Source organism: Hyla sarda, unplaced genomic scaffold (genome assembly GCF_029499605.1).
Source record: "Hyla sarda isolate aHylSar1 unplaced genomic scaffold, aHylSar1.hap1 scaffold_809, whole genome shotgun sequence".
NCBI classification, from domain to species: domain Eukaryota; kingdom Metazoa; phylum Chordata; class Amphibia; order Anura; family Hylidae; genus Hyla; species Hyla sarda.
The window spans coordinates 24,515-49,664 of NW_026610835.1; the positions used below are offsets into that span (position 1 = coordinate 24,515).

The 25,150-nt window shown below is 45.7% G+C and overlaps 11 non-coding genes across 11 annotated transcripts; all 11 read left to right on the forward strand.

The window, feature by feature from the left end:
- The first annotated feature begins 1,621 nt into the window (after positions 1 to 1,621).
- On the forward strand, positions 1,622 to 1,813 carry LOC130347064 (U2 spliceosomal RNA). The gene has a single exon (XR_008885074.1). It is a non-coding gene; the product is annotated as a U2 spliceosomal RNA (small nuclear RNA).
- Positions 1,814 to 3,933: 2,120 nt separating this feature from the next.
- Positions 3,934 to 4,124, forward strand: LOC130347054 (U2 spliceosomal RNA). Its single transcript, XR_008885066.1, has one exon. It is a non-coding gene; the product is annotated as a U2 spliceosomal RNA (small nuclear RNA).
- Positions 4,125 to 6,242: 2,118 nt separating this feature from the next.
- LOC130347070 (U2 spliceosomal RNA) lies at positions 6,243 to 6,433 on the forward strand. Its single transcript, XR_008885077.1, has one exon. It is a non-coding gene; the product is annotated as a U2 spliceosomal RNA (small nuclear RNA).
- A 2,094-nt stretch (positions 6,434 to 8,527) lies between these two features.
- On the forward strand, positions 8,528 to 8,718 carry LOC130347120 (U2 spliceosomal RNA). Its single transcript, XR_008885121.1, has one exon. It is a non-coding gene; the product is annotated as a U2 spliceosomal RNA (small nuclear RNA).
- Positions 8,719 to 10,811: 2,093 nt separating this feature from the next.
- LOC130347071 (U2 spliceosomal RNA) lies at positions 10,812 to 11,002 on the forward strand. Its single transcript, XR_008885078.1, has one exon. It is a non-coding gene; the product is annotated as a U2 spliceosomal RNA (small nuclear RNA).
- A 2,085-nt stretch (positions 11,003 to 13,087) lies between these two features.
- Positions 13,088 to 13,278, forward strand: LOC130347072 (U2 spliceosomal RNA). Its single transcript, XR_008885079.1, has one exon. It is a non-coding gene; the product is annotated as a U2 spliceosomal RNA (small nuclear RNA).
- Positions 13,279 to 15,354: 2,076 nt separating this feature from the next.
- LOC130347121 (U2 spliceosomal RNA) lies at positions 15,355 to 15,545 on the forward strand. Its single transcript, XR_008885122.1, has one exon. It is a non-coding gene; the product is annotated as a U2 spliceosomal RNA (small nuclear RNA).
- A 2,089-nt stretch (positions 15,546 to 17,634) lies between these two features.
- Positions 17,635 to 17,825, forward strand: LOC130347050 (U2 spliceosomal RNA). Its single transcript, XR_008885063.1, has one exon. It is a non-coding gene; the product is annotated as a U2 spliceosomal RNA (small nuclear RNA).
- Positions 17,826 to 19,919: 2,094 nt separating this feature from the next.
- Positions 19,920 to 20,111, forward strand: LOC130347055 (U2 spliceosomal RNA). The gene has a single exon (XR_008885067.1). It is a non-coding gene; the product is annotated as a U2 spliceosomal RNA (small nuclear RNA).
- A 2,074-nt stretch (positions 20,112 to 22,185) lies between these two features.
- Positions 22,186 to 22,376, forward strand: LOC130347051 (U2 spliceosomal RNA). Its single transcript, XR_008885064.1, has one exon. It is a non-coding gene; the product is annotated as a U2 spliceosomal RNA (small nuclear RNA).
- A 2,088-nt stretch (positions 22,377 to 24,464) lies between these two features.
- Positions 24,465 to 24,655, forward strand: LOC130347053 (U2 spliceosomal RNA). The gene has a single exon (XR_008885065.1). It is a non-coding gene; the product is annotated as a U2 spliceosomal RNA (small nuclear RNA).
- The last annotated feature ends 495 nt before the right edge of the window (positions 24,656 to 25,150 follow it).

A 25,150-nucleotide genomic window follows, 5' to 3' on the forward strand; every position in this document is an offset into this window, starting at 1 on the left:
AGAAGGTGAAAGTATGTTCTGGTGTAAGGCAGGGTTGTCCGTTGTCCCCTATGGCTTTTATATGTGCTATGGAGCCATTATTAGAGATGTTGCGGCGGGATAAGTGTGTTAGAGGGTTAAAAATTCCAGGGAGTGGTGGGAGAGAAGTCAAAGTTTTGGCCTACATGGATGATGTGTGTATTTTGGGAGAGTCTGTGGCTGTTATGAGAAGGGCAAAGTTACTAGTTGGATTGTTTTGTGGAGCGTCTGGGTTTAAGGTGAATTGGGACAAAAGTGAGTATAAATGTTTTGGTAGTATGCAAGGAAGTGAGGATGTGGGTATGAAGAATATTGAAGGTGGTATTCAGGTTTTAGGTGTTAAAATGGATGAAAGATTGGATGGGAGAGAAAGTTGGGGTGATGTGGAGAAGAGAGTGTCCAAAAAATTGAGTCTTTGGAGGTTGAGAGATTTGTCTATGGTTGGGAAAGTGCTGGTTGTGAAAAGTGTAATATTGCCTATTTTATTGTATGTGGCAATAGTGTTTCCGCCAAGTTATATGGTTTTAAGGAAGTTAAAAAGAATTTTGTTTGTGTTTTTTTGGGGTACAAAAGTGGAAAGAGTGAGGAGAGAAGTTGTGATGAAGGATGGTAGTAAGGGTGGAATGGGATTTCCAAATCTAGATGTGTATTTGGGGGTGAATGTGGTGTTTGCGGTTAGAAGGATGATGAGAGGAGAAAAGAATTTTGCATGTATGTTGAGATATTTAGGTGGGCGTGTGTTATGCAAATTAGGTTGGCTGGAGAGAGATTTGAGAGTGCCTTATGCGTTTGTGTGCCCGAGTTGGTATTTGTATGTGGAAAAGTTTTTGGAGAGTTATAGGTTGATTGGTGTGAGAAAGGAGTTGTTTGAAAGTAAGAAGAATGTGTTTGGGTATGTCGCCGCAAGTGAGGTGGAGTGTCCGATTAATATGGTAAGAGGCCAGGATGTGTCTAAGGTGTGGAAGAGTTTAATGACAGATGGAATATCAAATAGACAGAGAGAGATAGGATGGCAGTGTTTGCATGGAGCCCTACCAGTAAGAGAGTTCCAAAGGAATAGAGGAATTGGAAGGAGTGAAATATGTCCGAGGGAAGATTGTAGTGGGGTTGAAAGTGTGATGCATGTGATTTGGAATTGTGACATGGCTCAGAATGTATGGAGAGGGATAGGTCCGTTGTGTAAGGAGTTGACTGGGATTAATAGGTTGTCATATGAGGTTGTGATGTTTGGTCTTAGTATGATTGGAAGAAAGAATGAAAGGGTGTTGTTTGTGTTATTGGCGATTGTGAAGGAAGTCTTGTGGGATGTTAGAAATTTATATGTGTTTAAGAGAAAAGATGTGACTGTGGAAGGAAGTTTAAGAATGATTCTGGATAGGTTGTACACCGTTTATTTACGTGATAAAAAGAAATTAGGTGAAATAGATGCAGAGGGGATATGGAAATTTTTGAAGTGGAGACATGTTGTAAGGGTGTAATGGTGATGGTATTTGAATTTGTTTTGAATTTGCTTTGAACAAATAAAGAATGACCTAATGATGAGTTAGACTTCACCATGAGTCAAAAATGACGCGTTATCTAAGTGGTGTTTAGTCTAAACCTGAAGGTTTATAAAAAAAAAAAAAAAAAAAAAAAAAAAAAATCTGTTCTTATCAGTTTAATATCTGATACGTCCCCTATCTGGGGACCATATATTAAATGGATTTTTGAGAACGGGGGCCGATTTCGAAGCTTGCTTCCGTCGCCCTATGCATTGACCCGATATGGCAGTATCTTCGGGTACAGTGCACCACCCCCTTACAGGGTTAAAAAGAAAGATTCCTACTTTCATTGCTACCTGCTTGCTGGCTAGCCAGCTAGCCAGCCCTGTGGGCCTTGCTGCTGCTGCAGCCAAAAAACAAAAGGTGGTGCTGCTGCTGCTTCTGCTGCTTCTGCTTCTGCTTGTGTCTGGCCCCTGTTGGAGCGTCCAGGCACTGGACTTCTGCTACTGCTGACTAAATGGCCTCCTTATTGGATCATTTGAGTAGCCAGCACACCTGTGCAGGTAGGGCATGACATGATAGGCAGCTGCCTTGATAGCGGGTGGGTGCTGAATGTTCCTAATTGACAAAATAAGATTAATGCTTATGAAGAAATATAAAATCTCATCCCTTCCCCAATATCGCGCCACACCCCTACCCCTTAATTCCCTGGTTGAACGTGATGGACATATGTCTTTTTTCGACCGTACTAACTATGTAACTATGTAACATAACATGGGGGGGGGGGGGGGGGGGGGGTCTCCTGGCTGTTCACACAGGTGTGTCATTGCTGTACATTGACCATGCATTGCTTCTGTGGTATTGCAAAGGCAAAGACAAATGCTTCCAGCCATCCATTGCACTAATGGATTGGTCATCAGCTGGCTGTCTATGTCCCGCATCAATATAGACCAAAGTACAGAGGGTTAGGCTATGCTATTGTGCACCTACCTGATGCATCAGAAGGTGCGAGGCCCTTGCTAAATTCTGTGCACAGACTTTGAGATCTATGCTTTAGACTGTATCTAAACCTGCTCCAACATGGACTGACATTCTGGCCTACTTTCAGCCGATGCGACTTGTCTGTCGCTGAACAGTCGCTTTTTATGTATTCAGCACCTATGTATAATGTTGTAAAAATGCTCTAGAAGCTAAAGTCGCAGAAATGTCACACATATTTGGCCTGCAACTTTCTGTGCGACAAATTCAGACAGGAAAAATCAGTATAAATCCTTAGAAAATTATCCCCCAGTGTCTCCATCTGCTGGCGGTATTGAATAAGCATTGCTGCACTGATGGGGTATGCATTAGACGAAAAAAAAGAAGAAAAAGAAGAATAATACGCCCAGAAAAGAGGCGAAAAGGAGAAAAACGTAAAAAAACGTGAAAAAAAAGTAAGAGGAAGAGAAGGGAAAAAAAGGTGGAAATGGGTTTAAAAGTGATTTCGGCGGAGAAATATATATATATATATATATATATGTATATATATATATATATATATATATATATATATATATATATATGCGCACACACACACATAGATATAAACGTATTCTCCGTTGAGATATTGCAGCCGCTGCTGTGTCCAGGCCCAGGAGCCTTAGCACTGTGCTGTGATGTCACTCAATACCACTGACATCACTAGGTGTAAACAACATCTCTCCTTTGCTGTGTATGTGACTATGGAGCTGTTTGGTGATGTCGTCTATTACGGCCTTCATAGAAGCAACAGGAGATTGTTGCATCCATCTTGAACCCTCAGAACTACAGTGCTATGATGTCACTCACTTCCACAGGCCTTGCAGAGTGTAAACAACAACAACCCAGCTTTGTTGTGTATGTAACCAAAGGGATTTGTGATGTCACCTAGAACCTTCACAGCAGCGACAGCTTTATGAGGAGCATCAGAACTGCTCTGCCTGAGCAGAACCATCACCGCCATAGGTTGTCAAATAACCCGGATTTAACCCACACAGGTAAGTCCAATGGGGTGCAGGCATGTCCTCTATGCTTACAGCTTCCCGTGGGTGTTGGTTTGATACCGTTTGGGGACAGCCAAGGAGGCATCTGCAGGCAACAAAGGTAGGTGTGTGCTTGTGTGTGTGTTTCCTATGCAGATCCTAAGCCCAGTGTCACATGCAAGTAGGAGGAGTAAGAAGGGTTCCTGGCAAATCCGGGTTATGGATTGCATTTAAAAAGGCCCCGTGGGAGTGCAATGGGCCCCTGTCTTGCTGCTTAGCAATAATGGTATGGGTTTAGGTTCTGCTGTGTGTACTGGTGGTTGACTGCCCCCCAGCCCAGAGTGTGCATGGAAAATTGTCTGGCAGCCTCCCTGACAGCAAGCAGTGATAGTGCCCATGAAGGGGACCTTGTTGGGCCCGCCCCTTTCACGGTTATCGCTTCTCGGCCTTTTGGCTAAGATCAAGTGTAGTATCTGTTCTTATCAGTTTAATATCTGATACGTCCCCTATCTGGGGACCATATATTAAATGGATTTTTGAGAACGGGGGCCGATTTCGAAGCTTGCTTCCGTCGCCCTATGCATTGACCCTATATGGCAGTATCTTCGGGTACAGTGCACCACCCCCTTACAGGGTTAAAAAGAAAGATTCCTACTTTCATTGCTACCTGCTTGCTGGCTAGCCAGCTAGCCAGCCCTGTGGGCCTTGCTGCTGCTGCAGCCAAAAAACAAAAGGTGGTGCTGCTGCTGCTGCTTCTGCTGCTTCTGCTTCTGCTTGTGTCTGGCCCCTGTTGGAGCGTCCAGGCACAGGACTTCTGCTGCTGCTGACTAAATGGCCTCCTTAATTGGATCATTTGAGTAGCCAGCACACCTGTGCAGGTAGGGCATGACATGATAGGCAGCTGCCTTGATAGCGGGTGGGTGCTGAATGTTCCTAATTGACAAAATAAGATTAATGCTTATGAAGAAATATAAAATCTCATCCCTTCCCCAATATCGCGCCACACCCCTACCCCTTAATTCCCTGGTTGAACGTGATGGACATATGTCTTTTTTCGACCGTACTAACTATGTAACTATGTAACATAACATGGGGGGGGGGGGGGGGTCTCCTGGCTGTTCACACAGGTGTGTCATTGCTGTACATTGACCATGCATTGCTTCTGTGGTATTGCAAAGGCAAAGACAAATGCTTCCAGCCATCCATTGCACTAATGGATTGGTCATCAGCTGGCTGTCTATGTCCCGCATCAATATAGACCAAAGTACAGAGGGTTAGGCTATGCTATTGTGCACCTACCTGATGCATCAGAAGGTGCGAGGCCCTTGCTAAATTCTGTGCACAGACTTTGAGATCTATGCTTTAGACTGTATCTAAACCTGCTCCAACATGGACTGACATTCTGGCCTACTTTCAGCCGATGCGACTTGTCTGTCGCTGAACAGTCGCTTTTTATGTATTCAGCACCTATGTATAATGTTGTAAAAATGCTCTAGAAGCTAAAGTCGCAGAAATGTCACACATATTTGGCCTGCAACTTTCTGTGCGACAAATTCAGACAGGAAAAATCAGTATAAATCCTTAGAAAATTATCCCCCAGTGTCTCCATCTGCTGGCGGTATTGAATAAGCATTGCTGCACTGATGGGGTATGCATTAGACGAAAAAAAAGAAGAAAAAGAAGAATAATACGCCCAGAAAAGAGGCGAAAAGGAGAAAAACGTAAAAAAACGTGAAAAAAAAGTAAGAGGAAGAGAAGGGAAAAAAAGGTGGAAATGGGTTTAAAAGTGATTTCGGCGGAGAAATATATATATATATATATATATATATATATATATATATATATATATATATATATATATATATATATATGCGCACACACACACATAGATATAAACGTATTCTCCGTTGAGATATTGCAGCCGCTGCTGTGTCCAGGCCCAGGAGCCTTAGCACTGTGCTGTGATGTCACTCAATACCACTGACATCACTAGGTGTAAACAACATCTCTCCTTTGCTGTGTATGTGACTATGGAGCTGTTTGGTGATGTCGTCTATTACGGCCTTCATAGAAGCAACAGGAGATTGTTGCATCCATCTTGAACCCTCAGAACTACAGTGCTATGATGTCACTCACTTCCACAGGCCTTGCAGAGTGTAAACAACAACAACCCAGCTTTGTTGTGTATGTAACCAAAGGGATTTGTGATGTCACCTAGAACCTTCACAGCAGCGACAGCTTTATGAGGAGCATCAGCACTGCTCTGCCTGAGCAGAACCATCACCGCCATAGGTTGTCAAATAACCCGGATTTAACCCACACAGGTAAGTCCAATGGGGTGCAGGCATGTCCTCTATGCTTACAGCTTCCCGTGGGTGTTGGTTTGATACCGTTTGGGGACAGCCAAGGAGGCATCTGCAGGCAACAAAGGTAGGTGTGTGCTTGTGTGTGTGTTTCCTATGCAGATCCTAAGCCCAGTGTCACATGCAAGTAGGAGGAGTAAGAAGGGTTCCTGGCAAATCCGGGTTATGGATTGCATTTAAAAAGGCCCCGTGGGAGTGCAATGGGCCCCTGTCTTGCTGCTTAGCAATAATGGTATGGGTTTAGGTTCTGCTGTGTGTACTGGTGGTTGACTGCCCCCCAGCCCAGAGTGTGCATGGAAAATTGTCTGGCAGCCTCCCTGACAGCAAGCAGTGATAGTGCCCATGAAGGGGACCTTGTTGGGCCCGCCCCTTTCACGGTTATCGCTTCTCGGCCTTTTGGCTAAGATCAAGTGTAGTATCTGTTCTTATCAGTTTAATATCTGATACGTCCCCTATCTGGGGACCATATATTAAATGGATTTTTGAGAACGGGGGCCGATTTCGAAGCTTGCTTCCGTCGCCCTATGCATTGACCCGATATGGCAGTATCTTCGGGTACAGTGCACCACCCCCTTACAGGGTTAAAAAGAAAGATTCCTACTTTCATTGCTACCTGCTTGCTGGCTAGCCAGCTAGCCAGCCCTGTGGGCCTTGCTGCTGCTGCAGCCAAAAAACAAAAGGTGGTGCTGCTGCTGCTTCTGCTGCTTCTGCTTCTGCTTGTGTCTGGCCCCTGTTGGAGCGTCCAGGCACAGGACTTCTGCTGCTGCTGACTAAATGGCCTCCTTAATTGGATCATTTGAGTAGCCAGCACACCTGTGCAGGTAGGGCATGACATGATAGGCAGCTGCCTTGATAGCGGGTGGGTGCTGAATGTTCCTAATTGACAAAATAAGATTAATGCTTATGAAGAAATATAAAATCTCATCCCTTCCCCAATATCGCGCCACACCCCTACCCCTTAATTCCCTGGTTGAACGTGATGGACATATGTCTTTTTTCGACCGTACTAACTATGTAACTATGTAACATAACATGGGGGGGGGGGGGGGGGTCTCCTGGCTGTTCACACAGGTGTGTCATTGCTGTACATTGACCATGCATTGCTTCTGTGGTATTGCAAAGGCAAAGACAAATGCTTCCAGCCATCCATTGCACTAATGGATTGGTCATCAGCTGGCTGTCTATGTCCCGCATCAATATAGACCAAAGTACAGAGGGTTAGGCTATGCTATTGTGCACCTACCTGATGCATCAGAAGGTGCGAGGCCCTTGCTAAATTCTGTGCACAGACTTTGAGATCTATGCTTTAGACTGTATCTAAACCTGCTCCAACATGGACTGACATTCTGGCCTACTTTCAGCCGATGCGACTTGTCTGTCGCTGAACAGTCGCTTTTTATGTATTCAGCACCTATGTATAATGTTGTAAAAATGCTCTAGAAGCTAAAGTCGCAGAAATGTCACACATATTTGGCCTGCAACTTTCTGTGCGACAAATTCAGACAGGAAAAATCAGTATAAATCCTTAGAAAATTATCCCCCAGTGTCTCCATCTGCTGGCGGTATTGAATAAGCATTGCTGCACTGATGGGGTATGCATTAGACGAAAAAAAAGAAGAAAAAGAAGAATAATACGCCCAGAAAAGAGGCGAAAAGGAGAAAAACGTAAAAAAACGTGAAAAAAAAGTAAGAGGAAGAGAAGGGAAAAAAAGGTGGAAATGGGTTTAAAAGTGATTTCGGCGGAGAAATATATATATATATATATATATATATATATATATATATATATATATGCGCACACACACACATAGATATAAACGTATTCTCCGTTGAGATATTGCAGCCGCTGCTGTGTCCAGGCCCAGGAGCCTTAGCACTGTGCTGTGATGTCACTCAATACCACTGACATCACTAGGTGTAAACAACATCTCTCCTTTGCTGTGTATGTGACTATGGAGCTGTTTGGTGATGTCGTCTATTACGGCCTTCATAGAAGCAACAGGAGATTGTTGCATCCATCTTGAACCCTCAGAACTACAGTGCTATGATGTCACTCACTTCCACAGGCCTTGCAGAGTGTAAACAACAACAACCCAGCTTTGTTGTGTATGTAACCAAAGGGATTTGTGATGTCACCTAGAACCTTCACAGCAGCGACAGCTTTATGAGGAGCATCAGCACTGCTCTGCCTGAGCAGAACCATCACCGCCATAGGTTGTCAAATAACCCGGATTTAACCCACACAGGTAAGTCCAATGGGGTGCAGGCATGTCCTCTATGCTTACAGCTTCCCGTGGGTGTTGGTTTGATACCGTTTGGGGACAGCCAAGGAGGCATCTGCAGGCAACAAAGGTAGGTGTGTGCTTGTGTGTGTGTTTCCTATGCAGATCCTAAGCCCAGTGTCACATGCAAGTAGGAGGAGTAAGAAGGGTTCCTGGCAAATCCGGGTTATGGATTGCATTTAAAAAGGCCCCGTGGGAGTGCAATGGGCCCCTGTCTTGCTGCTTAGCAATAATGGTATGGGTTTAGGTTCTGCTGTGTGTACTGGTGGTTGACTGCCCCCCAGCCCAGAGTGTGCATGGAAAATTGTCTGGCAGCCTCCCTGACAGCAAGCAGTGATAGTGCCCATGAAGGGGACCTTGTTGGGCCCGCCCCTTTCACGGTTATCGCTTCTCGGCCTTTTGGCTAAGATCAAGTGTAGTATCTGTTCTTATCAGTTTAATATCTGATACGTCCCCTATCTGGGGACCATATATTAAATGGATTTTTGAGAACGGGGGCCGATTTCAAAGCTTGCTTCCGTCGCCCTATGCATTGACCCGATATGGCAGTATCTTCGGGTACAGTGCACCACCCCCTTACAGGGTTAAAAAGAAAGATTCCTACTTTCATTGCTACCTGCTTGCTGGCTAGCCAGCTAGCCAGCCCTGTGGGCCTTGCTGCTGCTGCAGCCAAAAAACAAAAGGTGGTGCTGCTGCTTCTGCTGCTTCTGCTTCTGCTTGTGTCTGGCCCCTGTTGGAGCGTTCAGGCACAGGACTTCTGCTGCTGCTGACTAAATGGCCTCCTTAATTGGATCATTTGAGTAGCCAGCACACCTGTGCAGGTAGGGCATGACATGATAGGCAGCTGCCTTGATAGCGGGTGGGTGCTGAATGTTCCTAATTGACAAAATAAGATTAATGCTTATGAAGAAATATAAAATCTCATCCCTTCCCCAATATCGCGCCACACCCCTACCCCTTAATTCCCTGGTTGAACGTGATGGACATATGTCTTTTTTCGACCGTACTAACTATGTAACTATGTAACATAACATGGGGGGGGGGGGGGGGGGGTCTCCTGGCTGTTCACACAGGTGTGTCATTGCTGTACATTGACCATGCATTGCTTCTGTGGTATTGCAAAGGCAAAGACAAATGCTTCCAGCCATCCATTGCACTAATGGATTGGTCATCAGCTGGCTGTCTATGTCCCGCATCAATATAGACCAAAGTACAGAGGGTTAGGCTATGCTATTGTGCACCTACCTGATGCATCAGAAGGTGCGAGGCCCTTGCTAAATTCTGTGCACAGACTTTGAGATCTATGCTTTAGACTGTATCTAAACCTGCTCCAACATGGACTGACATTCTGGCCTACTTTCAGCCGATGCGACTTGTCTGTCGCTGAACAGTCGCTTTTTATGTATTCAGCACCTATGTATAATGTTGTAAAAATGCTCTAGAAGCTAAAGTCGCAGAAATGTCACACATATTTGGCCTGCAACTTTCTGTGCGACAAATTCAGACAGGAAAAATCAGTATAAATCCTTAGAAAATTATCCCCCAGTGTCTCCATCTGCTGGCGGTATTGAATAAGCATTGCTGCACTGATGGGGTATGCATTAGACGAAAAAAAAGAAGAAAAAGAAGAATAATACGCCCAGAAAAGAGGCGAAAAGGAGAAAAACGTAAAAAAACGTGAAAAAAAAGTAAGAGGAAGAGAAGGGAAAAAAAGGTGGAAATGGGTTTAAAAGTGATTTCGGCGGAGAAATATATATATATATATATATATATATATATATATATATATATATATGCGCACACACACACATAGATATAAACGTATTCTCCGTTGAGATATTGCAGCCGCTGCTGTGTCCAGGCCCAGGAGCCTTAGCACTGTGCTGTGATGTCACTCAATACCACTGACATCACTAGGTGTAAACAACATCTCTCCTTTGCTGTGTATGTGACTATGGAGCTGTTTGGTGATGTCGTCTATTACGGCCTTCATAGAAGCAACAGGAGATTGTTGCATCCATCTTGAACCCTCAGAACTACAGTGCTATGATGTCACTCACTTCCACAGGCCTTGCAGAGTGTAAACAACAACAACCCAGCTTTGTTGTGTATGTAACCAAAGGGATTTGTGATGTCACCTAGAACCTTCACAGCAGCGACAGCTTTATGAGGAGCATCAGCACTGCTCTGCCTGAGCAGAACCATCACCGCCATAGGTTGTCAAATAACCCGGATTTAACCCACACAGGTAAGTCCAATGGGGTGCAGGCATGTCCTCTATGCTTACAGCTTCCCGTGGGTGTTGGTTTGATACCGTTTGGGGACAGCCAAGGAGGCATCTGCAGGCAACAAAGGTAGGTGTGTGCTTGTGTGTGTGTTTCCTATGCAGATCCTAAGCCCAGTGTCACATGCAAGTAGGAGGAGTAAGAAGGGTTCCTGGCAAATCCGGGTTATGGATTGCATTTAAAAAGGCCCCGTGGGAGTGCAATGGGCCCCTGTCTTGCTGCTTAGCAATAATGGTATGGGTTTAGGTTCTGCTGTGTGTACTGGTGGTTGACTGCCCCCCAGCCCAGAGTGTGCATGGAAAATTGTCTGGCAGCCTCCCTGACAGCAAGCAGTGATAGTGCCCATGAAGGGGACCTTGTTGGGCCCGCCCCTTTCACGGTTATCGCTTCTCGGCCTTTTGGCTAAGATCAAGTGTAGTATCTGTTCTTATCAGTTTAATATCTGATACGTCCCCTATCTGGGGACCATATATTAAATGGATTTTTGAGAACGGGGGCCGATTTCGAAGCTTGCTTCCGTCGCCCTATGCATTGACCCGATATGGCAGTATCTTCGGGTACAGTGCACCACCCCCTTACAGGGTTAAAAAGAAAGATTCCTACTTTCATTGCTACCTGCTTGCTGGCTAGCCAGCTAGCCAGCCCTGTGGGCCTTGCTGCTGCTGCAGCCAAAAAACAAAAGGTGGTGCTGCTGCTGCTTCTGCTGCTTCTGCTTCTGCTTGTGTCTGGCCCCTGTTGGAGCGTCCAGGCACAGGACTTCTGCTGCTGCTGACTAAATGGCCTCCTTAATTGGATCATTTGAGTAGCCAGCACACCTGTGCAGGTAGGGCATGACATGATAGGCAGCTGCCTTGATAGCGGGTGGGTGCTGAATGTTCCTAATTGACAAAATAAGATTAATGCTTATGAAGAAATATAAAATCTCATCCCTTCCCCAATATCGCGCCACACCCCTACCCCTTAATTCCCTGGTTGAACGTGATGGACATATGTCTTTTTTCGACCGTACTAACTATGTAACTATGTAACATAACATGGGGGGGGGGGGTCTCCTGGCTGTTCACACAGGTGTGTCATTGCTGTACATTGACCATGCATTGCTTCTGTGGTATTGCAAAGGCAAAGACAAATGCTTCCAGCCATCCATTGCACTAATGGATTGGTCATCAGCTGGCTGTCTATGTCCCGCATCAATATAGACCAAAGTACAGAGGGTTAGGCTATGCTATTGTGCACCTACCTGATGCATCAGAAGGTGCGAGGCCCTTGCTAAATTCTGTGCACAGACTTTGAGATCTATGCTTTAGACTGTATCTAAACCTGCTCCAACATGGACTGACATTCTGGCCTACTTTCAGCCGATGCGACTTGTCTGTCGCTGAACAGTCGCTTTTTATGTATTCAGCACCTATGTATAATGTTGTAAAAATGCTCTAGAAGCTAAAGTCGCAGAAATGTCACACATATTTGGCCTGCAACTTTCTGTGCGACAAATTCAGACAGGAAAAATCAGTATAAATCCTTAGAAAATTATCCCCCAGTGTCTCCATCTGCTGGCGGTATTGAATAAGCATTGCTGCACTGATGGGGTATGCATTAGACGAAAAAAAAGAAGAAAAAGAAGAATAATACGCCCAGAAAAGAGGCGAAAAGGAGAAAAACGTAAAAAAACGTGAAAAAAAAGTAAGAGGAAGAGAAGGGAAAAAAAGGTGGAAATGGGTTTAAAAGTGATTTCGGCGGAGAAATATATATATATATATATATATATATATATATATATATATATATATATGCGCACACATAGATATAAACGTATTCTCCGTTGAGATATTGCAGCCGCTGCTGTGTCCAGGCCCAGGAGCCTTAGCACTGTGCTGTGATGTCACTCAATACCACTGACATCACTAGGTGTAAACAACATCTCTCCTTTGCTGTGTATGTGACTATGGAGCTGTTTGGTGATGTCGTCTATTACGGCCTTCATAGAAGCAACAGGAGATTGTTGCATCCATCTTGAACCCTCAGAACTACAGTGCTATGATGTCACTCACTTCCACAGGCCTTGCAGAGTGTAAACAACAACAACCCAGCTTTGTTGTGTATGTAACCAAAGGGATTTGTGATGTCACCTAGAACCTTCACAGCAGCGACAGCTTTATGAGGAGCATCAGCACTGCTCTGCCTGAGCAGAACCATCACCGCCATAGGTTGTCAAATAACCCGGATTTAACCCACACAGGTAAGTCCAATGGGGTGCAGGCATGTCCTCTATGCTTACAGCTTCCCGTGGGTGTTGGTTTGATACCGTTTGGGGACAGCCAAGGAGGCATCTGCAGGCAACAAAGGTAGGTGTGTGCTTGTGTGTGTGTTTCCTATGCAGATCCTAAGCCCAGTGTCACATGCAAGTAGGAGGAGTAAGAAGGGTTCCTGGCAAATCCGGGTTATGGATTGCATTTAAAAAGGCCCCGTGGGAGTGCAATGGGCCCCTGTCTTGCTGCTTAGCAATAATGGTATGGGTTTAGGTTCTGCTGTGTGTACTGGTGGTTGACTGCCCCCCAGCCCAGAGTGTGCATGGAAAATTGTCTGGCAGCCTCCCTGACAGCAAGCAGTGATAGTGCCCATGAAGGGGACCTTGTTGGGCCCGCCCCTTTCACGGTTATCGCTTCTCGGCCTTTTGGCTAAGATCAAGTGTAGTATCTGTTCTTATCAGTTTAATATCTGATACGTCCCCTATCTGGGGACCATATATTAAATGGATTTTTGAGAACGGGGGCCGATTTCGAAGCTTGCTTCCGTCGCCCTATGCATTGACCCGATATGGCAGTATCTTCGGGTACAGTGCACCACCCCCTTACAGGGTTAAAAAGAAAGATTCCTACTTTCATTGCTACCTGCTTGCTGGCTAGCCAGCTAGCCAGCCCTGTGGGCCTTGCTGCTGCTGCAGCCAAAAAACAAAAGGTGGTGCTGCTGCTGCTTCTGCTGCTTCTGCTTCTGCTTGTGTCTGGCCCCTGTTGGAGCGTCCAGGCACAGGACTTCTGCTGCTGCTGACTAAATGGCCTCCTTAATTGGATCATTTGAGTAGCCAGCACACCTGTGCAGGTAGGGCATGACATGATAGGCAGCTGCCTTGATAGCGGGTGGGTGCTGAATGTTCCTAATTGACAAAATAAGATTAATGCTTATGAAGAAATATAAAATCTCATCCCTTCCCCAATATCGCGCCACACCCCTACCCCTTAATTCCCTGGTTGAACGTGATGGACATATGTCTTTTTTCGACCGTACTAACTATGTAACTATGTAACATAACATGGGGGGGGGGGTCTCCTGGCTGTTCACACAGGTGTGTCATTGCTGTACATTGACCATGCATTGCTTCTGTGGTATTGCAAAGGCAAAGACAAATGCTTCCAGCCATCCATTGCACTAATGGATTGGTCATCAGCTGGCTGTCTATGTCCCGCATCAATATAGACCAAAGTACAGAGGGTTAGGCTATGCTATTGTGCACCTACCTGATGCATCAGAAGGTGCGAGGCCCTTGCTAAATTCTGTGCACAGACTTTGAGATCTATGCTTTAGACTGTATCTAAACCTGCTCCAACATGGACTGACATTCTGGCCTACTTTCAGCCGATGCGACTTGTCTGTCGCTGAACAGTCGCTTTTTATGTATTCAGCACCTATGTATAATGTTGTAAAAATGCTCTAGAAGCTAAAGTCGCAGAAATGTCACACATATTTGGCCTGCAACTTTCTGTGCGACAAATTCAGACAGGAAAAATCAGTATAAATCCTTAGAAAATTATCCCCCAGTGTCTCCATCTGCTGGCGGTATTGAATAAGCATTGCTGCACTGATGGGGTATGCATTAGACGAAAAAAAAGAAGAAAAAGAAGAATAATACGCCCAGAAAAGAGGCGAAAAGGAGAAAAACGTAAAAAAACGTGAAAAAAAAGTAAGAGGAAGAGAAGGGAAAAAAAGGTGGAAATGGGTTTAAAAGTGATTTCGGCGGAGAAATATATATATATATATATATATATATATATATATATATATGCGCACACATAGATATAAACGTATTCTCCGTTGAGATATTGCAGCCGCTGCTGTGTCCAGGCCCAGGAGCCTTAGCACTGTGCTGTGATGTCACTCAATACCACTGACATCACTAGGTGTAAACAACATCTCTCCTTTGCTGTGTATGTGACTATGGAGCTGTTTGGTGATGTCGTCTATTACGGCCTTCATAGAAGCAACAGGAGATTGTTGCATCCATCTTGAACCCTCAGAACTACAGTGCTATGATGTCACTCACTTCCACAGGCCTTGCAGAGTGTAAACAACAACAACCCAGCTTTGTTGTGTATGTAACCAAAGGGATTTGTGATGTCACCTAGAACCTTCACAGCAGCGACAGCTTTATGAGGAGCATCAGCACTGCTCTGCCTGAGCAGAACCATCACCGCCATAGGTTGTCAAATAACCCGGATTTAACCCACACAGGTAAGTCCAATGGGGTGCAGGCATGTCCTCTATGCTTACAGCTTCCCGTGGGTGTTGGTTTGATACCGTTTGGGGACAGCCAAGGAGGCATCTGCAGGCAACAAAGGTAGGTGTGTGCTTGTGTGTGTGTTTCCTATGCAGATCCTAAGCCCAGTGTCACATGCAAGTAGGAGGAGTAAGAAGGGTTCCTGGCAAATCCGGGTTATGGATTGCATTTAAAAAGGCCCCGTGGGAGTGCAATGGGCCCCTGTCTTGCTGCTTAGCAATAATGGTATGGGTTTAGGTTCTGCTGTGTGTACTGGTGGTTGACTGCCCCCCAGCCCAGAGTGTGCATGGAAAATTGTCTGGCAGCCTCCCTGACAGCAAGCAGTGATAGTGCCCATGAAGGGGACCTTGTTGGGCCCGCCCCTTTCACGGTTATCGCTTCTCGGCCTTTTGGCTAAGATCAAGTGTAGTATCTGTTCTTATCAGTTTAATATCTGATACGTCCCCTATCTGGGAACCATATATTAAATGGATTTTTGAGAACGGGGGCCGATTTCGAAGCTTGCTTCCGTCGCCCTATGCATTGACCCGATATGGCAGTATCTTCGGGTACAGTGCACCACCCCCTTACAGGGTTAAAAAGAAAGATTCCTACTTTCATTGCTACCTGCTTGCTGGCTAGCCAGCTAGCCAGCCCTGTGGGCCTTGCTGCTGCTGCAGCCAAAAAACAAAAGGTGGTGCTGCTGCTGCTTCTGCTGCTTCTGCTTCTGCTTGTGTCTGGCCCCTGTTGGAGCGTCCAGGCACAGGACTTCTGCTGCTGCTGACTAAATGGCCTCCTTAATTGGATCATTTGAGTAGCCAGCACACCTGTGCAGGTAGGGCATGACATGATAGGCAGCTGCCTTGATAGCGGGTGGGTGCTGAATGTTCCTAATTGACAAAATAAGATTAATGCTTATGAAGAAATATAAAATCTCATCCCTTCCCCAATATCGCGCCACACCCCTACCCCTTAATTCCCTGGTTGAACGTGATGGACATATGTCTTTTTTCGACCGTACTAACTATGTAACTATGTAACATAACATGGGGGGGGGGGGGGGTCTCCTGGCTGTTCACACAGGTGTGTCATTGCTGTACATTGACCATGCATTGCTTCTGTGGTATTGCAAAGGCAAAGACAAATGCTTCCAGCCATCCATTGCACTAATGGATTGGTCATCAGCTGGCTGTCTATGTCCCGCATCAATATAGACCAAAGTACAGAGGGTTAGGCTATGCTATTGTGCACCTACCTGATGCATCAGAAGGTGCGAGGCCCTTGCTAAATTCTGTGCACAGACTTTGAGATCTATGCTTTAGACTGTATCTAAACCTGCTCCAACATGGACTGACATTCTGGCCTACTTTCAGCCGATGCGACTTGTCTGTCGCTGAACAGTCGCTTTTTATGTATTCAGCACCTATGTATAATGTTGTAAAAATGCTCTAGAAGCTAAAGTCGCAGAAATGTCACACATATTTGGCCTGCAACTTTCTGTGCGACAAATTCAGACAGGAAAAATCAGTATAAATCCTTAGAAAATTATCCCCCAGTGTCTCCATCTGCTGGCGGTATTGAATAAGCATTGCTGCACTGATGGGGTATGCATTAGACGAAAAAAAAGAAGAAAAAGAAGAATAATACGCCCAGAAAAGAGGCGAAAAGGAGAAAAACGTAAAAAAACGTGAAAAAAAGTAAGAGGAAGAGAAGGGAAAAAAAGGTGGAAATGGGTTTAAAAGTGATTTCGGCGGAGAAATATATATATATATATATATATATATATATATATATATATATATGCGCACACACACACATAGATATAAACGTATTCTCCGTTGAGATATTGCAGCCGCTGCTGTGTCCAGGCCCAGTAGCCTTAGCACTGTGCTGTGATGTCACTCAATACCACTGACATCACTAGGTGTAAACAACATCTCTCCTTTGCTGTGTATGTGACTATGGAGCTGTTTGGTGATGTCGTCTATTACGGCCTTCATAGAAGCAACAGGAGATTGTTGCATCCATCTTGAACCCTCAGAACTACAGTGCTATGATGTCACTCACTTCCACAGGCCTTGCAGAGTGTAAACAACAACAACCCAGCTTTGTTGTGTATGTAACCAAAGGGATTTGTGATGTCACCTAGAACCTTCACAGCAGCGACAGCTTTATGAGGAGCATCAGCACTGCTCTGCCTGAGCAGAACCATCACCGCCATAGGTTGTCAAATAACCCGGATTTAACCCACACAGGTAAGTCCAATGGGGTGCAGGCATGTCCTCTATGCTTACAGCTTCCCGTGGGTGTTGGTTTGATACCGTTTGGGGACAGCCAAGGAGGCATCTGCAGGCAACAAAGGTAGGTGTGTGCTTGTGTGTGTGTTTCCTATGCAGATCCTAAGCCCAGTGTCACATGCAAGTAGGAGGAGTAAGAAGGGTTCCTGGCAAATCCGGGTTATGGATTGCATTTAAAAAGGCCCCGTGGGAGTGCAATGGGCCCCTGTCTTGCTGCTTAGCAATAATGGTATGGGTTTAGGTTCTGCTGTGTGTACTGGTGGTTGACTGCCCCCCAGCCCAGAGTGTGCATGGAAAATTGTCTGGCAGCCTCCCTGACAGCAAGCAGTGATAGTGCCCATGAAGGGGACCTTGTTGGGCCCGCCCCTTTCACGGTTATCGCTTCTCGGCCTTTTGGCTAAGATCAAGTGTAGTATCTGTTCTTATCAGTTTAATATCTGATACGTCCCCTATCTGGGAACCATATATTAAATGGATTTTTGAGAACGGGGGCCGATTTCGAAGCTTGCTTCCGTCGCCCTATGCATTGACCCGATATGGCAGTATCTTCGGGTACAGTGCACCACCCCCTTACAGGGTTAAAAAGAAAGATTCCTACTTTCATTGCTACCTGCTTGCTGGCTAGCCAGCTAGCCAGCCCTGTGGGCCTTGCTGCTGCTGCAGCCAAAAAACAAAAGGTGGTGCTGCTGCTGCTTCTGCTGCTTCTGCTTCTGCTTGTGTCTGGCCCCTGTTGGAGCGTCCAGGCACAGGACTTCTGCTGCTGCTGACTAAATGGCCTCCTTAATTGGATCATTTGAGTAGCCAGCACACCTGTGCAGGTAGGGCATGACATGATAGGCAGCTGCCTTGATAGCGGGTGGGTGCTGAATGTTCCTAATTGACAAAATAAGATTAATGCTTATGAAGAAATATAAAATCTCATCCCTTCCCCAATATCGCGCCACACCCCTACCCCTTAATTCCCTGGTTGAACGTGATGGACATATGTCTTTTTTCGACCGTACTAACTATGTAACTATGTAACATAACATGGGGGGGGGGGGGGGGTCTCCTGGCTGTTCACACAGGTGTGTCATTGCTGTACATTGACCATGCATTGCTTCTGTGGTATTGCAAAGGCAAAGACAAATGCTTCCAGCCATCCATTGCACTAATGGATTGGTCATCAGCTGGCTGTCTATGTCCCGCATCAATATAGACCAAAGTACAGAGGGTTAGGCTATGCTATTGTGCACCTACCTGATGCATCAGAAGGTGCGAGGCCCTTGCTAAATTCTGTGCACAGACTTTGAGATCTATGCTTTAGACTGTATCTAAACCTGCTCCAACATGGACTGACATTCTGGCCTACTTTCAGCCGATGCGACTTGTCTGTCGCTGAACAGTCGCTTTTTATGTATTCAGCACCTATGTATAATGTTGTAAAAATGCTCTAGAAGCTAAAGTCGCAGAAATGTCACACATATTTGGCCTGCAACTTTCTGTGCGACAAATTCAGACAGGAAAAATCAGTATAAATCCTTAGAAAATTATCCCCCAGTGTCTCCATCTGCTGGCGGTATTGAATAAGCATTGCTGCACTGATGGGGTATGCATTAGACGAAAAAAAAGAAGAAAAAGAAGAATAATACGCCCAGAAAAGAGGCGAAAAGGAGAAAAACGTAAAAAAACGTGAAAAAAAAGTAAGAGGAAGAGAAGGGAAAAAAAGGTGGAAATGGGTTTAAAAGTGATTTCGGCGGAGAAATATATATATATATATATATATATATATATATATATATATATATATGCGCACACACACACATAGATATAAACGTATTCTCCGTTGAGATATTGCAGCCGCTGCTGTGTCCAGGCCCAGGAGCCTTAGCACTGTGCTGTGATGTCACTCAATACCACTGACATCACTAGGTGTAAACAACATCTCTCCTTTGCTGTGTATGTGACTATGGAGCTGTTTGGTGATGTCGTCTATTACGGCCTTCATAGAAGCAACAGGAGATTGTTGCATCCATCTTGAACCCTCAGAACTACAGTGCTATGATGTCACTCACTTCCACAGGCCTTGCAGAGTGTAAACAACAACAACCCAGCTTTGTTGTGTATGTAACCAAAGGGATTTGTGATGTCACCTAGAACCTTCACAGCAGCGACAGCTTTATGAGGAGCATCAGCACTGCTCTGCCTGAGCAGAACCATCACCGCCATAGGTTGTCAAATAACCCGGATTTAACCCACACAGGTAAGTCCAATGGGGTGCAGGCATGTCCTCTATGCTTACAGCTTCCCGTGGGTGTTGGTTTGATACCGTTTGGGGACAGCCAAGGAGGCATCTGCAGGCAACAAAGGTAGGTGTGTGCTTGTGTGTGTGTTTCCTATGCAGATCCTAAGCCCAGTGTCACATGCAAGTAGGAGGAGTAAGAAGGGTTCCTGGCAAATCCGGGTTATGGATTGCATTTAAAAAGGCCCCGTGGGAGTGCAATGGGCCCCTGTCTTGCTGCTTAGCAATAATGGTATGGGTTTAGGTTCTGCTGTGTGTACTGGTGGTTGACTGCCCCCCAGCCCAGAGTGTGCATGGAAAATTGTCTGGCAGCCTCCCTGACAGCAAGCAGTGATAGTGCCCATGAAGGGGGACCTTGTTGGGCCCGCCCCTTTCACGGTTATCGCTTCTCGGCCTTTTGGCTAAGATCAAGTGTAGTATCTGTTCTTATCAGTTTAATATCTGATACGTCCCCCTATCTGGGGACCATATATTAAATGGATTTTTGAGAACGGGGGCCGATTTCGAAGCTTGCTTCCGTCGCCCTATGCATTGACCCGATATGGCAGTATCTTCGGGTACAGTGCACCACCCCCTTACAGGGTTAAAAAGAAAGATTCCTACTTTCATTGCTACCTGCTTGCTGGCTAGCCAGCTAGCCAGCCCTGTGGGCCTTGCTGCTGCTGCAGCCAAAAAACAAAAGGTGGTGCTGCTGCTGCTTCTGCTGCTTCTGCTTCTGCTTGTGTCTGGCCCCTGTTGGAGCGTCCAGGCACAGGACTTCTGCTGCTGCTGACTAAATGGCCTCCTTAATTGGATCATTTGAGTAGCCAGCACACCTGTGCAGGTAGGGCATGACATGATAGGCAGCTGCCTTGATAGCGGGTGGGTGCTGAATGTTCCTAATTGACAAAATAAGATTAATGCTTATGAAGAAATATAAAATCTCATCCCTTCCCCAATATCGCGCCACACCCCTACCCCTTAATTCCCTGGTTGAACGTGATGGACATATGTCTTTTTTCGACCGTACTAACTATGTAACTATGTAACATAACATGGGGGGGGGGGTCTCCTGGCTGTTCACACAGGTGTGTCATTGCTGTACATTGACCATGCATTGCTTCTGTGGTATTGCAAAGGCAAAGACAAATGCTTCCAGCCATCCATTGCACTAATGGATTGGTCATCAGCTGGCTGTCTATGTCCCGCATCAATATAGACCAAAGTACAGAGGGTTAGGCTATGCTATTGTGCACCTACCTGATGCATCAGAAGGTGCGAGGCCCTTGCTAAATTCTGTGCACAGACTTTGAGATCTATGCTTTAGACTGTATCTAAACCTGCTCCAACATGGACTGACATTCTGGCCTACTTTCAGCCGATGCGACTTGTCTGTCGCTGAACAGTCGCTTTTTATGTATTCAGCACCTATGTATAATGTTGTAAAAATGCTCTAGAAGCTAAAGTCGCAGAAATGTCACACATATTTGGCCTGCAACTTTCTGTGCGACAAATTCAGACAGGAAAAATCAGTATAAATCCTTAGAAAATTATCCCCCAGTGTCTCCATCTGCTGGCGGTATTGAATAAGCATTGCTGCACTGATGGGGTATGCATTAGACGAAAAAAAAGAAGAAAAAGAAGAATAATACGCCCAGAAAAGAGGCGAAAAGGAGAAAAACGTAAAAAAACGTGAAAAAAAAGTAAGAGGAAGAGAAGGGAAAAAAAGGTGGAAATGGGTTTAAAAGTGATTTCGGCGGAGAAATATATATATATATATATATATATATATATATATATATGCGCACACATAGATATAAACGTATTCTCCGTTGAGATATTGCAGCCGCTGCTGTGTCCAGGCCCAGGAGCCTTAGCACTGTGCTGTGATGTCACTCAATACCACTGACATCACTAGGTGTAAACAACATCTCTCCTTTGCTGTGTATGTGACTATGGAGCTGTTTGGTGATGTCGTCTATTATGGCCTTCATAGAAGCAACAGGAGATTGTTGCATCCATCTTGAACCCTCAGAACTACAGTGCTATGATGTCACTCACTTCCACAGGCCTTGCAGAGTGTAAACAACAACAACCCAGCTTTGTTGTGTATGTAACCAAAGGGATTTGTGATGTCACCTAGAACCTTCACAGCAGCGACAGCTTTATGAGGAGCATCAGCACTGCTCTGCCTGAGCAGAACCATCACCGCCATAGGTTGTCAAATAACCCGGATTTAACCCACACAGGTAAGTCCAATGGGGTGCAGGCATGTCCTCTATGCTTACAGCTTCCCGTGGGTGTTGGTTTGATACCGTTTGGGGACAGCCAAGGAGGCATCTGCAGGCAACAAAGGTAGGTGTGTGCTTGTGTGTGTGTTTCCTATGCAGATCCTAAGCCCAGTGTCACATGCAAGTAGGAGGAGTAAGAAGGGTTCCTGGCAAATCCGGGTTATGGATTGCATTTAAAAAGGCCCCGTGGGAGTGCAATGGGCCCCTGTCTTGCTGCTTAGCAATAATGGTATGGGTTTAGGTTCTGCTGTGTGTACTGGTGGTTGACTGCCCCCCAGCCCAGAGTGTGCATGGAAAATTGTCTGGCAGCCTCCCTGACAGCAAGCAGTGATAGTGCCCATGAAGGGGACCTTGTTGGGCCCGCCCCTTTCACGGTTATCGCTTCTCGGCCTTTTGGCTAAGATCAAGTGTAGTATCTGTTCTTATCAGTTTAATATCTGATACGTCCCCTATCTGGGAACCATATATTAAATGGATTTTTGAGAACGGGGGCCGATTTCGAAGCTTGCTTCCGTCGCCCTATGCATTGACCCGATATGGCAGTATCTTCGGGTACAGTGCACCACCCCCTTACAGGGTTAAAAAGAAAGATTCCTACTTTCATTGCTACCTGCTTGCTGGCTAGCCAGCTAGCCAGCCCTGTGGGCCTTGCTGCTGCTGCAGCCAAAAAACAAAAGGTGGTGCTGCTGCTGCTTCTGCTGCTTCTGCTTCTGCTTGTGTCTGGCCCCTGTTGGAGCGTCCAGGCACAGGACTTCTGCTGCTGCTGACTAAATGGCCTCCTTAATTGGATCATTTGAGTAGCCAGCACACCTGTGCAGGTAGGGCATGACATGATAGGCAGCTGCCTTGATAGCGGGTGGGTGCTGAATGTTCCTAATTGACAAAATAAGATTAATGCTTATGAAGAAATATAAAATCTCATCCCTTCCCCAATATCGCGCCACACCCCTACCCCTTAATTCCCTGGTTGAACGTGATGGACATATGTCTTTTTTCGACCGTACTAACTATGTAACTATGTAACATAACATGGGGGGGGGGGGGGGGTCTCCTGGCTGTTCACACAGGTGTGTCATTGCTGTACATTGACCATGCATTGCTTCTGTGGTATTGCAAAGGCAAAGACAAATGCTTCCAGCCATCCATTGCACTAATGGATTGGTCATCAGCTGGCTGTCTATGTCCCGCATCAATATAGACCAAAGTACAGAGGGTTAGGCTATGCTATTGTGCACCTACCTGATGCATCAGAAGGTGCGAGGCCCTTGCTAAATTCTGTGCACAGACTTTGAGATCTATGCTTTAGACTGTATCTAAACCTGCTCCAACATGGACTGACATTCTGGCCTACTTTCAGCCGATGCGACTTGTCTGTCGCTGAACAGTCGCTTTTTATGTATTCAGCACCTATGTATAATGTTGTAAAAATGCTCTAGAAGCTAAAGTCGCAGAAATGTCACACATATTTGGCCTGCAACTTTCTGTGCGACAAATTCAGACAGGAAAAATCAGTATAAATCCTTAGAAAATTATCCCCCAGTGTCTCCATCTGCTGGCGGTATTGAATAAGCATTGCTGCACTGATGGGGTATGCATTAGACGAAAAAAAAGAAGAAAAAGAAGAATAATACGCCCAGAAAAGAGGCGAAAAGGAGAAAAACGTAAAAAAACGTGAAAAAAAGTAAGAGGAAGAGAAGGGAAAAAAAGGTGGAAATGGGTTTAAAAGTGATTTCGGCGGAGAAATATATATATATATATATATATATATATATATATATATATATGCGCACACACACACATAGATATAAACGTATTCTCCGTTGAGATATTGCAGCCGCTGCTGTGTCCAGGCCCAGTAGCCTTAGCACTGTGCTGTGATGTCACTCAATACCACTGACATCACTAGGTGTAAACAACATCTCTCCTTTGCTGTGTATGTGACTATGGAGCTGTTTGGTGATGTCGTCTATTACGGCCTTCATAGAAGCAACAGGAGATTGTTGCATCCATCTTGAACCCTCAGAACTACAGTGCTATGATGTCACTCACTTCCACAGGCCTTGCAGAGTGTAAACAACAACAACCCAGCTTTGTTGTGTATGTAACCAAAGGGATTTGTGATGTCACCTAGAACCTTCACAGCAGCGACAGCTTTATGAGGAGCATCAGCACTGCTCTGCCTGAGCAGAACCATCACCGCCATAGGTTGTCAAATAACCCGGATTTAACCCACACAGGTAAGTCCAATGGGGTGCAGGCATGTCCTCTATGCTTACAGCTTCCCGTGGGTGTTGGTTTGATACCGTTTGGGGACAGCCAAGGAGGCATCTGCAGGCAACAAAGGTAGGTGTGTGCTTGTGTGTGTGTTTCCTATGCAGATCCTAAGCCCAGTGTCACATGCAAGTAGGAGGAGTAAGAAGGGTTCCTGGCAAATCCGGGTTATGGATTGCATTTAAAAAGGCCCCGTGGGAGTGCAATGGGCCCCTGTCTTGCTGCTTAGCAATAATGGTATGGGTTTAGGTTCTGCTGTGTGTACTGGTGGTTGACTGCCCCCCAGCCCAGAGTGTGCATGGAAAATTGTCTGGCAGCCTCCCTGACAGCAAGCAGTGATAGTGCCCATGAAGGGGACCTTGTTGGGCCCGCCCCTTTCACGGTTATCGCTTCTCGGCCTTTTGGCTAAGATCAAGTGTAGTATCTGTTCTTATCAGTTTAATATCTGATACGTCCCCTATCTGGGAACCATATATTAAATGGATTTTTGAGAACGGGGGCCGATTTCGAAGCTTGCTTCCGTCGCCCTATGCATTGACCCGATATGGCAGTATCTTCGGGTACAGTGCACCACCCCCTTACAGGGTTAAAAAGAAAGATTCCTACTTTCATTGCTACCTGCTTGCTGGCTAGCCAGCTAGCCAGCCCTGTGGGCCTTGCTGCTGCTGCAGCCAAAAAACAAAAGGTGGTGCTGCTGCTGCTTCTGCTGCTTCTGCTTCTGCTTGTGTCTGGCCCCTGTTGGAGCGTCCAGGCACAGGACTTCTGCTGCTGCTGACTAAATGGCCTCCTTAATTGGATCATTTGAGTAGCCAGCACACCTGTGCAGGTAGGGCATGACATGATAGGCAGCTGCCTTGATAGCGGGTGGGTGCTGAATGTTCCTAATTGACAAAATAAGATTAATGCTTATGAAGAAATATAAAATCTCATCCCTTCCCCAATATCGCGCCACACCCCTACCCCTTAATTCCCTGGTTGAACGTGATGGACATATGTCTTTTTTCGACCGTACTAACTATGTAACTATGTAACATAACATGGGGGGGGGGGGGGGGTCTCCTGGCTGTTCAC